The following is a 15,351-nucleotide window of genomic DNA, read 5'->3' as shown; positions in this document are numbered from 1 at the left end:
TGCAACATATCTCGAATTCCTCTTGTGCTGTAAGTCATGACCAAATATTCATTTTATTGATATCAAAGCTTGTTTAGTAGAAAAAAAGGGAGGGGGGGGGAGGGGGACATTTATGGGTAGTAACATCATCTCTTTGAACAAAACGTTCGCTGTAATCGTGTTAGATGTTCGTCCCTGTATTCTGTAGTTTCAGTTTCTCATTTTTTTTTTCTGTTGAGAAGACTTACAGTCCCCTTCGTGGTGACAACGAGCACAACTTTCCACATATACAATTTTGACATATATATGCTTTCTTTAGGTTCATTGCATTCTTCGGAACTCCATCTCAGTCTCCTGTTTCATACGGTACATAAGCTGTGTACCTGGTGAAGAGGTGGCTACTTGATTGTGTATAAGAAATACCGTAAGTCAAACTATGATCTTCAAAATATTAGCGTTGTTGGTTTGTTCTTTCTTGAGGTCCTATATCTGACCCTTTGAAGCATGCGCGTCAATGATGCAGTTGAGAAGCCAATGTAGCAGCCAAAGGAAATCCTAATTTACTCCACTTTTTGTAGTGTTCTTTCCTAACCCTTGGACGTCGGGGGATTCAGTGAGGGAAGAAAAATTGTTTGAATTTAGCCAGAGTAAAATATGCACATGGCCAGTCATCATTCAGATTTAGGAGCTGGGAAGGATTCCCAGTGGCGAGTAAAGTCATCGGGTGTTCACGGGGTGTTCACCAGAGTATATGATAGTCCCCAGAAATTTCAAGACTTAATATGGAGATAGATTCTTTGGGTTAGAACACCGCTTAAATGCAGATACCCCGCTGAGAAAACAGCTGCCCCGAGTGAAGATCGAGCTCACGACCTTGAGAATATGAGACTCACGCGCTGCCTACTGCGCCATCGAGGCTCTATGATTTAAGTTTTGAGATGTGTAACATAATGAGCGTTGAAGGCAATTTACTTAATGCTTCATGTTTGCAACTGTATTACAATCATTGCACACTACACCAGTCCTTGTGTAACCTTTGTCACCTTTCCTCCACTATTCTCACAATCATTACCGAATAATATATAATTATAACTTGCCAGTATATCACCTTTATATCACACTCACATCTAAGCCTACATACATCCAACTAATCTTACCGTTATACTTACATCTACATCACACCAGCCACTTCATTAAACACAACCACCACTTCACACCACACCACACTTCACCATACCCACCAGTTCACCATTCCACACCCACCACTTCAGTTATATATACTCACCGCTTCATCGCACCAGACCCACTAGTCCACCACAACACACCTATCATTTCTCTTCACCAAACCCGCCACTTCACGACACCATACCCATTACTTCAACACACCAAAACTATCATTTCATTTCACCACACACACCACTTTACCACATCTCGCCCACCACTTCAACACACCATACTCACCACTTCACCGCCCTACACCCATTACTTCACCATACCACACCCACCACTTCAACACACCACAGCTATCACTTCACCACACCCACCACTCCACCATACCACACCCACCACTTCACCACACCCATCACCACCATGCTGCACCCACGACAACTGCATCACATCCATCACCACTAATCACACGTATCACTTCACACCCACCACTTCAGGTCACCACGATCACGTCTATTAGTGTATCACACCACATCTGAACACGTTACACCCTTACTAAACCCACCATTACGATACCACTACTGCTATACCACACCTCCCACCACCTACACAGCAATCTCCACACTAAACCCATCACTGTTGCATCACATCCGTTACCACTACAGGAACATATCACAGCCCACCACACTAAATCGACCGCTAGTACTTCACTCCCACAGCCACTGCACTACACATTATGAGACTACACCAGTCACATTACACTCCACCACAGTATACTTTACCACGGCACAAAACTGCACAGCATAGCGTGGCACACCTCATCACACTACTGCAACACAACACACACAACATTCACCACCCCTGTCACACTACTACACTCTCACATCCACAGCACAACACCCAGCATTTACCACTTGTCACGAATTCGCGCGAGCGTATTTATAAATTCGTGACATTGTACTTTAGTGAGAAAACCACGAACTCTAGTGGAATTCCCACTGGGCATCACTCAGTTCAACCGTCCTTGTATTCACTTTGATCGGGATGGTTTTCAGAACATTTGTCACTGTTTCACAAGTGACCATTCTTATCCACGACATTAGTGCTTTCACTGAGTGATTTATTGTGAGCCTATATCGTTCACTTTCCGTTGACCGTTGAAGTTAGGCCACACCCTACTTCCGGCAAACACGGCCAGCCCCTACCTCTTTAGGCTCTTTTCCCCGTTTGAATTTAGTCAGCTTTGAGTCGCCCAGCGTAGAGCAGCGCCTCCATTATACAGAGAGTTCCTGAATCTCCACATAGACGGTGAATTGGCGAAGCGGGATTAGCGAATTGCAGAGTTTTGATGTCCATCACAGGCACCCAGACTTTCGTTTCAGCTCCCCTCCACTGACCAGTATTTCTGTTTGTTTTTCTAGGCTTAAGTTCGATTAGCTTTTGAATGAGTGAGTGAGTGTATTCTCCTTGTTATTTTGAATTCATTTTTGAGATTCATATAACGTAAATTTATTTCATTGTAATCAATAAATTTACAGTTCTTTTCTTTGAGCTTAATGTTATTAAACTCGTGTTTTATTTCTCCATAATAAGCTTATTTTAGTTGCCGCTCCTAGTTTGCACAAACTCTTTACATTATCCTTAACTGGTACTTAGGCCAGTTCTTTTGTATCTAATTTAAATCCATTGTGCCAGCCAGGAGTTAAGCATCGGCAAGAACCTGTTTATTATTATTACCGAAAGCATTAGTTTTTGACTGTCAGAGGTGGAGTCACTTTCTCAAGAGGCTAACATTACTAACAAACAGCACGCGTGAGTAATTAGTCTCTGTTGTGTACTGTTGAGAAAGTGTATAAATTCTCGTCCTTAGAGAATCAGCGAAGTAAGGCAGAATAAAGTAAAACTTACTGCTAGATTTTCACAAGTTAATTCCTTGTCTCTGTTTTCAAGTCACTTCCAGTATTCTAACTCATAATCACACATCCCCCCCGTGACATCTGGCGACCTCATTCCAGGATATTAACTCCTAGCTCTAAAGTTATTAACGAGATAATACCCACTCACTCACACCTAGGTATTTATCATTAATGTCTATAGGCACTATCTTACTGGTGGTTATTGATTCATTTCTACTAATTTTACGTAATAGTTTTCCCAGTCAGTTGTTTTTTTAATTTTCTTTATCAGTTTAACTAGATAAAACTGGTCACCACCAACCTGTGCCTATATTCTTTACTCTTGATTATTGGCATTTCTCTGCAAAATAGCAGTCAGTACTCAGTCTTTAGCCTACTCAGCCTTAGTTGAGTTAGCATTATGGCTACTAATATACAGTATATGTACAGGAAGGCAAAGATATGTGGCTTACAGACCCCGAACAAATAAAAGAGTACGTGCTCTCACGGTTTAGTTACAAGCAGCAACGTGAGAATGATGCTTGTGAAGAGTGTCGAATTCAGCGTGAGGAATGCGATAGAGAATGTGAATACGAGCAAAAACAATGTGAACAACGAGAGAGAGAACGTGAATACGAGCGTGAACAACGCGAATTTGAGCGCGAACAACGAGAGAGAGAATGTGAATACGAGCGTGAACAACGCGAATATGAGCGTGAACAACGAGAGAGAGAACGAGAACACGAACGTGCTGAGCACGAGGCACGTGAGAAACATAAACTTGAGATGCTGAAGCTCAAGCGAGACTCCTTGCTTCAGACACATCTGGTGCAGCTAACCCAAGCTCCATGAGCGCTCTCCCTACACATCTTCTGGCGACCCCACACATCAAGCTTCCTCCATACAAGGAAGGCGAGCAAATCGAGCCATTCATAGCTCATTTCAAAGACATGGCTCGGCTGTACCAGCTGGATGAGGCAGCTAAGCGGCTTCAGTTTCTTAGCTTGTTTGAGGGCCCTGCCCTCGATATTCTCCACAAAATTCTTGGAGACAATCTCACATATGAGATGATGAAGGCTGCACTCGTCAAAGCGTACGGTCTCACAATTGATGACGCCAGGAGTCAGTTTATGAGGGTGCGTCTACAAGAAAAGGAGACTGCTGTTCAGTTTCTTGATTGACTTATTGCTTACTTAGATGAGTGGATGGAGAAAGATGAAACTCCTCCCATGTGAGAGGGGATAATTGACCTTATGCTGCGCATGCAGCTAGAAAAGTCGTGGCCAGCTGAGCTTATGGCTCAGCTTAAGCTCTGCCAGGTAAGGGATGCCAGCCAAACGGTGGAGAAGGCTGATGCATTCTTCACTGCGTATGGGTATCAAACTCGTAAGCAACACGCCTGGAACAGGAAAGCTGACAAATCTGGGAAACCGTCTCAGACTGAACCCCAGCATCAAGGCCGTTCTCAGAATAATGGCCAAGGTCCAAACAAACCGCAGAAGAAGGACCAGGGGCAAAATACTCAGAAACCTGAGTGGAAATGGTATGACAAGTACCTTAACCAGCAGCAGTATCAGCCACGCAATCAGAGGTCGAGACTATCCTTTTTTGCAACAGCCCCAGTGTATCGGAGGCAGGAGGCGAATGCAGCCTTTATTCCTCAACAGCAGTACAGTGGTGTCGTCCTTAGCAGCATAGGTTCTTCTCCACAGTTCACTAGTCCCCTAGCGACAGTGAACTCTCCATCTCAGGTGGTCAATGCTCCATCTCCCCAGATAGTGAGTACGACCCCTCAGGCATCTAGTTCTCAGGGCACCATGTTTGCCGCATCATTTATTCAGCAGCCTCATCAGTGACTATCTGCTTCCTCCACAGGCCCTCCCACAGGCAACAGTGCCTTCCTTGTTCAGCCAAGATTTGTGGGAGACGTTCCTGTAAAGGTCCTGAGAGACAGTGATTCCTCAGGTTGCTCTGTCAGGCAGTCTAGTCCGGCCTGAGGAGTACACAGGTCGACAGATCCAAGCTCAGCTTATTGATGGATCAGTGAGATTGTTCCCTGAGGCACGTATCCAGGTGGCATCTCCATTTTACACTGGTATGACACTTGCAGTTGTCATGCCAGAACCTTTGTTTGACCTTATTATAGGCAACATACAAGGGCCAAGTATAGTTGCACCGTAGATGATGCTACTCAGACTTCGGCTGCAGTAACACAAGCCATGGCTGAGGCTCCAAATTGTGTCACCCCTATGATCATTGCATCGCCGCAAGATCTGATTTGTAGCCAAGATGTTGTCCAAGAACGACATTCTGACCCGACACTTGCTGCCGTGAGGAAGAAACAAAAAGGTAGAGTGATAAAGTATTCACGGGGAGGTCAAGCCGGGTTCCTTCATAAACAAGGACGGCTGTACCGTGAGTCACAAACGCCCCAGGGCGAGGTTTGACTGCAGTTTGTCATTCCCGCTAAGTATCGCCAAGCAGTGTTAGAATGGGGTCATTGTTCAGCCTCAGGAGATCACATGGGCAAAAGGAAAACCCAGGGCCATATCTGTGCTGACTTTTTATGACCAGGAATGGGACAAGAAATAGATAGCTTTGTGCGTTCCTGCAATGTGTGTCAATGTACCACCGATCAGGGACATGTCCTTCCTGTGCCGTTTGAATCCACACCCATAATCTCTGAAGCAGTTGAGAGAGAGGGCAGTGGTAATGTGGGTGCAGACCTGACATCTCGCCCGTTGGCCCCACACGACACATGTCCAGGGCCTGTACATACATGTGTACCATAGGGTAAGGGGGAAGTTCGAGAACTCCGATAGGACAATCCGAGGCTGTTTGAATTACCTTGTGGTGTCTCGAGCTGTGAGCTTCTCTGAGGATTCCCGGAGAATGCACATTATCCACATGAGTGTTCACACCCACGGTGGGTGTTAAAATGTGACCTGCCCGAGATTGCGTAGGGATTCTCAGCTTGCCAATGTTAATCGTAAGTGTAGGTTTAGGGTTTAACCAGTAAACTATAAGGGTCCTTTGAGATTCTGTCCTGGGACCACATTTCCTGGTTAATAACGTATCCAATACGAAAATAATGGCGACCTCGAATGTACAAAGCTTGGCTGTCACTTAAAATTTTTGGCTAGGGCGTACTCTTTGCAGCATATATACTGACTGCTAGGAAGAGAGAGAGAAATTGTAATTTAATAAAAATTGTTTGTCGCACTGATACTTTTGATGCTCCACCTTGATTGCTTTCTCAGGTCCAGCTGGCACGTGTAGCAATTTTGTCGTGTAGATCAGCTGATTGTCTCTGCTGCATGCTGCCGCCTCTTCTCTTCTGCCTCGTTGTCTCTATTTACTATTTATTTGTATTATATAATTTTACATGTAGGCACAGTTACACCACAACTGTCACACCTACACCATGTATTACATACATCATGCTACATAACAATTAGTTGTTAATGTAAATGTAGCGAACTTTTCACACTGACCTGAGTAAAGGATTTTTCACTGTTGTCACGGAGTTTTTTCCTCAAGCTTGCTTCTATTAACGTAAATACAAGGTTTTTACACTCATGGGCGACTGTGATTTTCTCCTGTAGCAGGATAGTACACACACCACAGTGTGAATCTTGTGTGACTGAGTTAGGATTTATGTGTATGTACAGTAAACCCTCAAAGATATGGACTAATTGGGGCAATAACCCTGTCCGGATCTCGAAAAATCCGGATCTTCCAGAAATTATATAAATTTGCTCATATGAAAGAAAACTCATGGTGGTTTAGGTATAACTTAATGCAAAATAAAAACAAACAGTTATTTTTTATATTCACCTTGCCAATACAGTATAAAATTAATAGGATAGTAAAAGAATGTGTACAAATATTTTTTTTCGTAAATTTTAATTAATAAATTGTGTATCTTGTAGTCTATGTTTTAAATTGAAAATTTGCCAAGAAATGGTCCGGATCTTTGAAGTCCGGATCTTTGAGGGTTTACTGTATATTGAAAATTTTTCTGAAGAAAAATTGGATTTTGATGGAGTGTAATGTCATGAATTCGTGCAAGTGTAATTATAAATCTGTGACATTGTACTTTAGTGAGAAAACCACGAACTCTAGTGAAATTCCCACTGGGCATCACTCAGTTCAACCGTCCTTGTATTCACTTTGATCGGGATGGTTTTCAGAACATTTGTCACTGTTTCACAAGTGACCATTCTTATCCACGACATTAGTGCTTTCACTGAGTGATTTATTGTGAGCCTATATCGTTCACTTTCTTTCCGTTGACCGTTGAAGTTAGGCCACACCCTACTTCCAGCAAACACAGCCAGCCTCTACCTCTTTTCCCCGTTTGAAATTAGTCAGCTTTGAGTCGCCCAGTGTAGAGCAGCACCTCCATTGTACAGCGAGTTCCTGAATCTCCACATAGACGGTGAATTGGCAAAGTGGGATTAGCGAATTGCAGAGTTTTGATGTCCATCACAGGCACCCAGACTTTCGTTTCAGCTCCCCTCCACTGACCAGTGTTTCTGTTTGTTTTTCTAGGCTTAAGTTCGATTAGCTTTTGAATGAGCTAATGAGTGTATTCTCCTTGTTATTTTGAATTCATTTTTGAGATTCAAATAACGTAAATTTATTTCATTGTAATCAATAAATTTACAGTTCTTTTCTTTGAGCATAATGTAATTAAACTCGTGTTTTATTTCTCCATATTAAGCTTATTTTAGCTGCCACTCATAGTTTGCACAAACTCTTTACATTATCCTTAACTGGTACTTAGGCCAGTTCTTTTGTATCAAAATTATATCCGTTGTGCCAGCCGGGAGTTAAGCATCGGCAAGAACCTGTTTATTATTATTAGCATTAGTTATTGATTGTCAGGGGTGGTTTCATTTTCTCAAGAGGCTAACAGTACTAACAAACAGCACGTGTGAGTAGTCTCTGCTGTGTACTGCTGAGAAAGTTTATAAATTCTCGTCCTTAGAGAATCGGCGAAGTAAGCCGGCATAAAGTAAAACTTACTGCTAGATTTTCACAAGTTAATTACTTGTCTCTGCTTTCAAGTAACATCCAGCATTTTTAATTCATAATTTCACATCTCCCCATGACACCACTGTAGCTTAAAAGCACACTTCCTTGCCTATTAACATTTACGCACGCCCGACAAATTTCGCTACAACGCACTTTGATATTTTCGGCACAGAAATATGCATACGTACCCATGGTTTCAATACTTCCTTACTTTGCACATGCGACCCTTGTCCTGTGCATCATTAAGATCAATCACGAAAGTGGTGCACTAAAGGAAAAGCTTAATATTTTGATCATAGTTAAATGTAGGTACCGTAGTGTGCTGATAGGTATATATGTTTCAGTTCTGCATTTTTATTTGTTCACTCTGTTGTCAATGGTTTTTTATGGCCTTTGTTGACGTACTAAATTACGGAGCCAGCGAAGCATCTGGCCATCGAATACAGCGTTACTTGTTTTTCTATAATTTTGAAGCTATATCAAACTGCACAAAATACATAACATACGAGTACATAGCGTGAATTAACACTGTCAGGTTCCCATGCTGACTCAGCTTATTTAAGTAAGCTGGTGTTGCCTCAAATAGTATACTGGAGTTGTTCAGACCATGGAAGGGTTGTTGGTACACAATTTTTAGCCATTATCAGTTCTTACAATTCATTCTCAGCTAAATAAATTCGTCTGGCGTTAGCTGCAGTAATATACTCGGCGTATCCGGCTATAGAGGGATTAATAGTTGGTCATGTATTTAAATGCACCAAACACCTGGAATATTACTGAATAATTATTGCTGCAGATATTGATCCGTTCAATAAGATGATGTCTTTTATATCTTTTCTTGCTATTCCTAATGATATGGGGGGTGGATGAATAGTGGAGGTGGAGGTGCAGGTAAAACTACAGTGTTGAAGATAATTTAGTGGAGGTGACAGGAAAATAACAGAGATGATAGCGTTAGTGGAGAGAAGACAGTGGAAATGGAGGGAAATAGTAGAGAGGGAGGTATATAGTGGAGGGGGTGGGTAAAGTGGGGTGGGGGGAAGTAATGAAGGAAAAACAGTGGAGGGAGAGGAAGAACAGTGGAAGCTGAGTGAAAATACTGGGGGTGGAGAGAGAAGGAAAACTGTACGAGAAGAGGGAAAATAATGCGGTGGTGAAGGAAAGCAGTGGAATCAGGTGAACAAAGTGCAGGTGGAGAAATGTGATGGGGGGGGGGCTGGAGGGGAAATAGTAGACGCAGAAAGAAAATAATAGACGTCGATTGAGAAAATGGTGAAACAGGGCCAACACTCCTTCTTTCAGAGGAAGGGAACATCTATATAGAGGCAAACATTCTCATAGCAGAGGTAAAAATAGACCAAGTGGAGGTAAAACTAGTCCCAGTGGAGGTTATTTAAGGATAGTCCTAGTTGAAGAGAAAGATCAGGCAAAATTAGTTCCTGAGGAAGTAAAATGCTCCTACTTCTGGTAAAACTGGCTTGAGTGAAGGTGAAAGAAAATCCTCCTGGAGTTTAACTAGTGATATTGGAAAGCAGTAGAAGCAGACAAAAAATATCACATGTGGAGAGAAAATAGCCGATGTGGAGAAAATAGCAAAGGTGGAGAGAAACAGAATCCCGTGGAGAGAAAATAGTAAAGGTGCAAAGAAAACAGCATCAAACCGAGAGAAAATACAGTGGTAGAGGTGGAGGGAGCATGGCAGAGGTGAAGCGAAATTAGCATTAATTGGATACGAATTGGCGGAGGCTGAGAGAAAACAACATTAAATAGAGAGAAGAGCACAGAAGTGGGCAGAAAAAAATAGCTGAGGTTGAGAGAAAACAGCAGAAAAAGAGGACAAATAACTCAGGTGGAAAGATATGGCAAAAGTCTGGGGAAAATGGAAGCATCAGGTGGAGAAAGTAACAGGAGAAGGAGAGAAAGTAACTGAGGTGGGAAGAAAACAGCATGAGGTGGGGATCTGGAAAGAAAGTAGCAGCGTGGAGTGAAAATCGCGAGAGGTAGAGAGAAAACAGCGGAAGGTAAAGAGAAAACAACAGTGCAGAGAAAAAATGTGTGTGTGTGGGGGGGTGGAGAAAATAATAAAAGTGGAGAAGGAAATAACAGACGTGGAGAAAACTAGCAGAGGTGGAGAGAGAGAAAATTGTGAGAGGTGGAGAACCGGACAGAAAATAATCGTGTCGAGGAAACAGCACTTGACGAAGGGGAAAAAATAGCTAGCGGTGCAGAAGTGAGGAAAAAATGGAGTGGGTGGAGGTAAAGATAAGAGATTGAAAATAATAGTGGGAGGTGGAGGCAAAATAACTGATAGGGAACTAAATTATCGGAACCCGTATTACTGCCCGTACAACTAATTGAGGGCAGGCGCACAATATAATGGTTTACATATTGAGTTTACTTGCAAATTGTTCCGTTTATTGCCGGGTCGTAAACTGTTGAAAAAAGGAGCGTTCTTCTGTACCATATGATTACAAGTTTCGGTGGAAATATAATTCTTTTATCACCCAACCCTTTGGTGTTTTAATGCTCAATTTCACAATGCCTTATTTGGTTTATTTAATATTTTTTGTTAGCGAATGTGGGGTGACACAGTTACAATCTTTACTTTTCACTGTTGAAGGGACATCCCTCTTCGATTGTATGTCATCGACTGGAGAATGATTAGCCCAGTCAACAAGTGGACGTATTTTATGGGTATATTGTTGCTACTTCCAGGCAATTTTATGCTTCTGAAGAAAGGTTTCTTGTACTCAACGGTCTACTGAAGACTACCGGTCATATTCTGAAAGACTGATGAGAATCTACGTTTTCTTAGCGATTTGTTCCGCACATTGCACATCCCTCTTTACCACCGTGCGCGAAAGTGTGAAAGGGTCATCTGTTTGTTTTCGTTTGTCTGCCTACCCTTCCGTTTCTCTATGTTTGTCTGTCTGTCTGTCTGTTTAGTAACAAGATTATGGAAAACAAGTGAATGAAACCAAAAAGAAAGCACCATATAATGACTAGGATCCATCAGAAGAAGTGATTACCATTTACTATTAAAAAGTCATAGGTCAAGGGTTAAGGGGAAGGCCAACTTAAATAACTCTGACTCGATTGTAACCAATCGTTGTGGAAGGGATGAGGGACAGAAAAGGGTGAAGTGATTCAATATTGAGAACAATTGGTCACAGGTAAAGATCACAGATAAAGGTCAAAGGCAAAGGACAAAGGTTCGCCCCTTCTAACTTAGATAGGTATGATTTGATTTGGATCAGACGTGTTCGAGCGGCTTAAGGCTAACTGAGAATGATTCAGTTCTATTTTCAGAACAATAGGTCAAGGGTCAAGTTCACATGGTAAAGGTGAATTTACACATCTTTAATCTCATTTGAACCAGACTTGGTTAATGTGTTAAGGGGTAGGTAAGGATGGAGTAATTCGGTTTTAAGAGTAATGAGTCAAAGGTCAAGGACACTAGGCTAGGACAAACGTTGCATTTTAAGACCTTTTTCACGATTACTAGGGACTTGCCATGTCAGAGCAAATTACTCTCAAGTTTTGAAGCGTGGTGACGAATCACGCTATTAACTGTAGACCAAAAGCACTGATGGTACGTCAGTTTATGAAGTATGCATGATTTTTTTTTTATCTTTCTCAATTTCGGTAAAGGTGAAAAGGTAAAACTATATCGGTACTAATTCTGTATGTAACGCGTTAATAATACTTTGTATTCAACGGGTGCAGTCTGTAATATAGGTATTACAAAGACAGACAGTATACAAGAGAGTGAGTGCAGAATGCACAATCACCAAATAAGTTGTGCTAAAAGCCTTAGCTGATGAGAATACGAGCCTGTGACACAATGGGTCAATTTTTCATTGGCTATGGGGTCTTTCTAAAATATCACCATTAATCATTTCTTCAATAAACTGCAACTCACCGTTCTCCTGTGTGATAACTGCATCATTTTTATGTCATCATAATATACAGTCGTACTATACGAGTTAAAAAGGATATTCCCACTGCACATGCATAAATAAACTGAAAAAAATGAGGTGCAACTGGGCTCTCTTCGTCAATCTCAGTACAACCCAGTGTCCTGCCACTGGACTCTCTCGACAAAGCTACCACATATGAGCATAAGATCCAAGTCAGGCTAAAACTATTCTACCTTCCCAATTTACAGCTTTTCCATGTGTGAGTATAATTTTTCCATATGAACGATTCATGGCATCATGACAGCAAGACATTGGTAATGCTGTGTTTCCTACTTACTTTCCCCTGTAGTCACTACACTGGACTACCTCCTGGGCTTGTCACAGGACAACCCAAATGGAATAGAGGAGGTTTACTCGAAATTCCTGAAAGTTCGGGTTAATGAAAGATGGTCCAAATGGAATGCTAAGACCAACTGTCATCTGTGTCAGAGCTGCAAGATATCCGCTGTAGACGCAACTGCGTATTATGTTTCTGAAATACTAGCTTAGGTACACAGTCCATACTTATTATAGGTTTATTTTCACCCGATGGAACTGGTCCAACCCCACGACATTTAATACTAAAGTAAGTCGTACTTGTGTGAAATTCAGTGAGGTTGGAATGAGTCTCCTTGATCACTAGTTAGATCGAAATTCCATTCTGACCACATTTGCTCAACAATTGAGACGGTTAAGAATTTGCCAGGTCAGAGGAAAAAATTTCATATACACATCACAAAATGGCAAAGGCAACATCTCGCAATGGACTGACATTAGGCCGGCCGCCGTCAGCTGCTGCTAACTCAGGGTCAGAAAGCTGTTGTGTACTGCTCCCGTGGTAGTTTATTTTCGCGCTTTACAGTACAAGTAACTTTATATCGTGCCAAATGGGAGAGTATGACTCAGAACAGTGAAGATATCTGTCAACAAAAAAATTTCCCTAACAAACTTTCAGCAAAATAAGGATGACCTGGGAATTCTCCACCAAACTGTCATCTAAACATGGAATACCCTATGTACAATTCAGTTCTCATGTAAGAAGGACTTAACAGCTATAATAGTTTTTATTCGAGAAAGTTCTTGATGACGATGATGATGATGATGATGATGATGATGATGATGGACTTTACATGGTGATTACTTGATAATGACATTGCTACTGGTGATGATGATAACGGAGATGATGATGATGATGATGAGTTTGCTGCTGCTGCATATGATGATAATGATTATAATTACGACGACGATGATCATGATACGGTATGCAAGGGCCACAGTATATTCTGTGGGCCTTGACAGTATGTCTCTTTGGTCACAGGTGTATCATCCTAGTCAGTACTTGCGAGTGAAGAAAACTGTGGAAGAGGGTTGGTGGTACACTCTTCCTACGGCTACCGTGGTTTAGGTAAGCTACTTGGTTCATTCTTTTAGTTATTTCGTCTCTTCTTCCTTCCCCCCTCCCTCCTCTCTTTCATCCAATCATTATTCCATTGCAACCTCAGGTCCTTTCTACTATCTTCTGTTCCTCCCTTCCTCCCTCCTTTTCTTCATTCCTTGCACCCTCTCCCCCTCACCTCCCTCCAGTCAGTTAACTCTTCCTTCCCCCCTCCCTCCAGAGAAAGATTGGAAATGGGATAGAGAGAGAAGGGTGGGAAGTAGGAGAGAGAGAGAGAGAGAGAGAGAGAGAGAGACTAACATTACATGACTGAGTCAGGTTCCTGATGTTCCATCTTCTCTCACCCTTTTATAATAAATATTTTTCAGTTTCATATATTTTTTAATGTTTTTGTCACACACATTTTCAACAGGTACATGGTTGAATGAGCTGGCTGCTCCCAGTGAAAAACTGTACTCCCAGTTTAGTAGGTGTGTGTGTGTGTGTGTGTGTGTGTGTGTGTGTGTGTGTGTGTGTGTGTGTGTGAGAGAGAGAGAGAGAGAGAGAGAGAGAGAGAGATTTTGGTTCAACAACCAGGCACTGAAAAGTCATGAAGAACCTCGATATATCACAGTTTTGTAACTAATCTCTAGCTTCCCGTACAGACCATGAACACATCTTTATGTTGTCGGTATCTGAGTTCGTGTCAATAAACAGGACATCTCAATCGATCAAAAAACCTTCTCTTTGCAAAGCACATTTGTTATAAACATACATGATGTTTTTCATCGCATTCTATGGTCTTCCTTTCTCATCTCTTTCACTTTCTCGAAGTATTGCAGTCTTCTTCCTGACGCCAGGTTGAACATCTTTCTTTATAAACACCCATGGTGAATATTCTCCTTTTATTGCTTCATTATTCTAAAGCTTCGCCCCTAGTTTCCAAGTTTTACATGAAGAAGCTGTTTACATTTATATGAAATATATGAAATATATAGAGAGGATATATTAGCTCGTGGAGTCCCTGGCAGATCTAGCTATTTGAGGTAGGCGCATCAGTGGTGGTGTTGAGAATCCAGTATAGTACAATACTCGTAGAGTCAAAGGGAATCCTGATCAGCTCCTCTGATGTGAGAATTCCCTCCTAACCCTCGAACGTCGGGAGTAGACTTGAGGCAAGAAAAGGGATCGTTTGGAGATAACCAGAGTAAAATACACAAGTAGTCGGTTGCCATTTAGATTTTAGACCTCGAAAGGTCTGCTGGTGCCGAGTAATTCGTTCAGGTGCTTACCAGAGTGAAGATCCAGTTGTTCTCCGAGGCCAACGGATTAATATCGATGCAGATTCTTTGAGGTTGAATTCCAACTGAATGTACCCGTATATACCTCGCTGATAAAACAGCTGCCTCAAGTGATGATGAAGAGACTCACGCGCTGACTACTGCACCATGGAGACGAATATTATGATGTAGGCTCTGAAGGTTTTTTGAGACGATGAATGTTAAGAACAGTTAGCATGATACTTCATTTTTGTAACAATAATACATTTACAAGTACACTTGATTTGTTTCTGCGTAACACCATGCATGTCACAATACTACCATTATTCTCGCAGCCCTTACCTGACACTAAAGCATTACACTTTCTGGTATATCACCTTTACACCATGCCCATACCTACACCGAGCGCACCACTTTTTTTTTTTCTTTTTTATGTGTCCGACTCTGGGCAAAGGCTTCAGGGCCTATTTCTCGGGGGCAGTAGCCTATCCCAAGGCCAAGTAGTCCTCCTATACCTCCACATGTCACCACTTCGGCACTAACACCCACCGTTCCTATTGAATACATGCTAGGGCTGTCTCATACAGGACTGGTGTATTGGTATTAGCAGGGGTACTTTTACGACACGTCGGCGGGTCTTCTTGTATATCAGGAAA

The 15,351-nt window shown here is 42.0% G+C and overlaps 1 non-coding gene across 1 annotated transcript; it reads right to left on the bottom strand.

Annotated features, from left to right (window-relative positions):
• Positions 1–824: 824 nt before the first annotated feature.
• On the bottom strand, positions 825–897 carry TRNAM-CAU (transfer RNA methionine (anticodon CAU)). The gene has a single exon. It is a non-coding gene; the product is annotated as a tRNA-Met (tRNA).
• Positions 898–15,351: the final 14,454 nt, after the last annotated feature.

This window comes from Coenobita brevimanus, chromosome 23 (genome assembly GCF_032717465.1).
Source record: "Coenobita brevimanus isolate Jiangsu-jjx chromosome 23, ASM3271746v2, whole genome shotgun sequence".
Taxonomy (NCBI): Eukaryota; Metazoa; Arthropoda; class Malacostraca; order Decapoda; family Coenobitidae; genus Coenobita; species Coenobita brevimanus.
The sequence above is the reverse complement of the archived record's forward strand: the minus strand, read 5'-3'. Positions and strand labels throughout refer to the sequence as shown.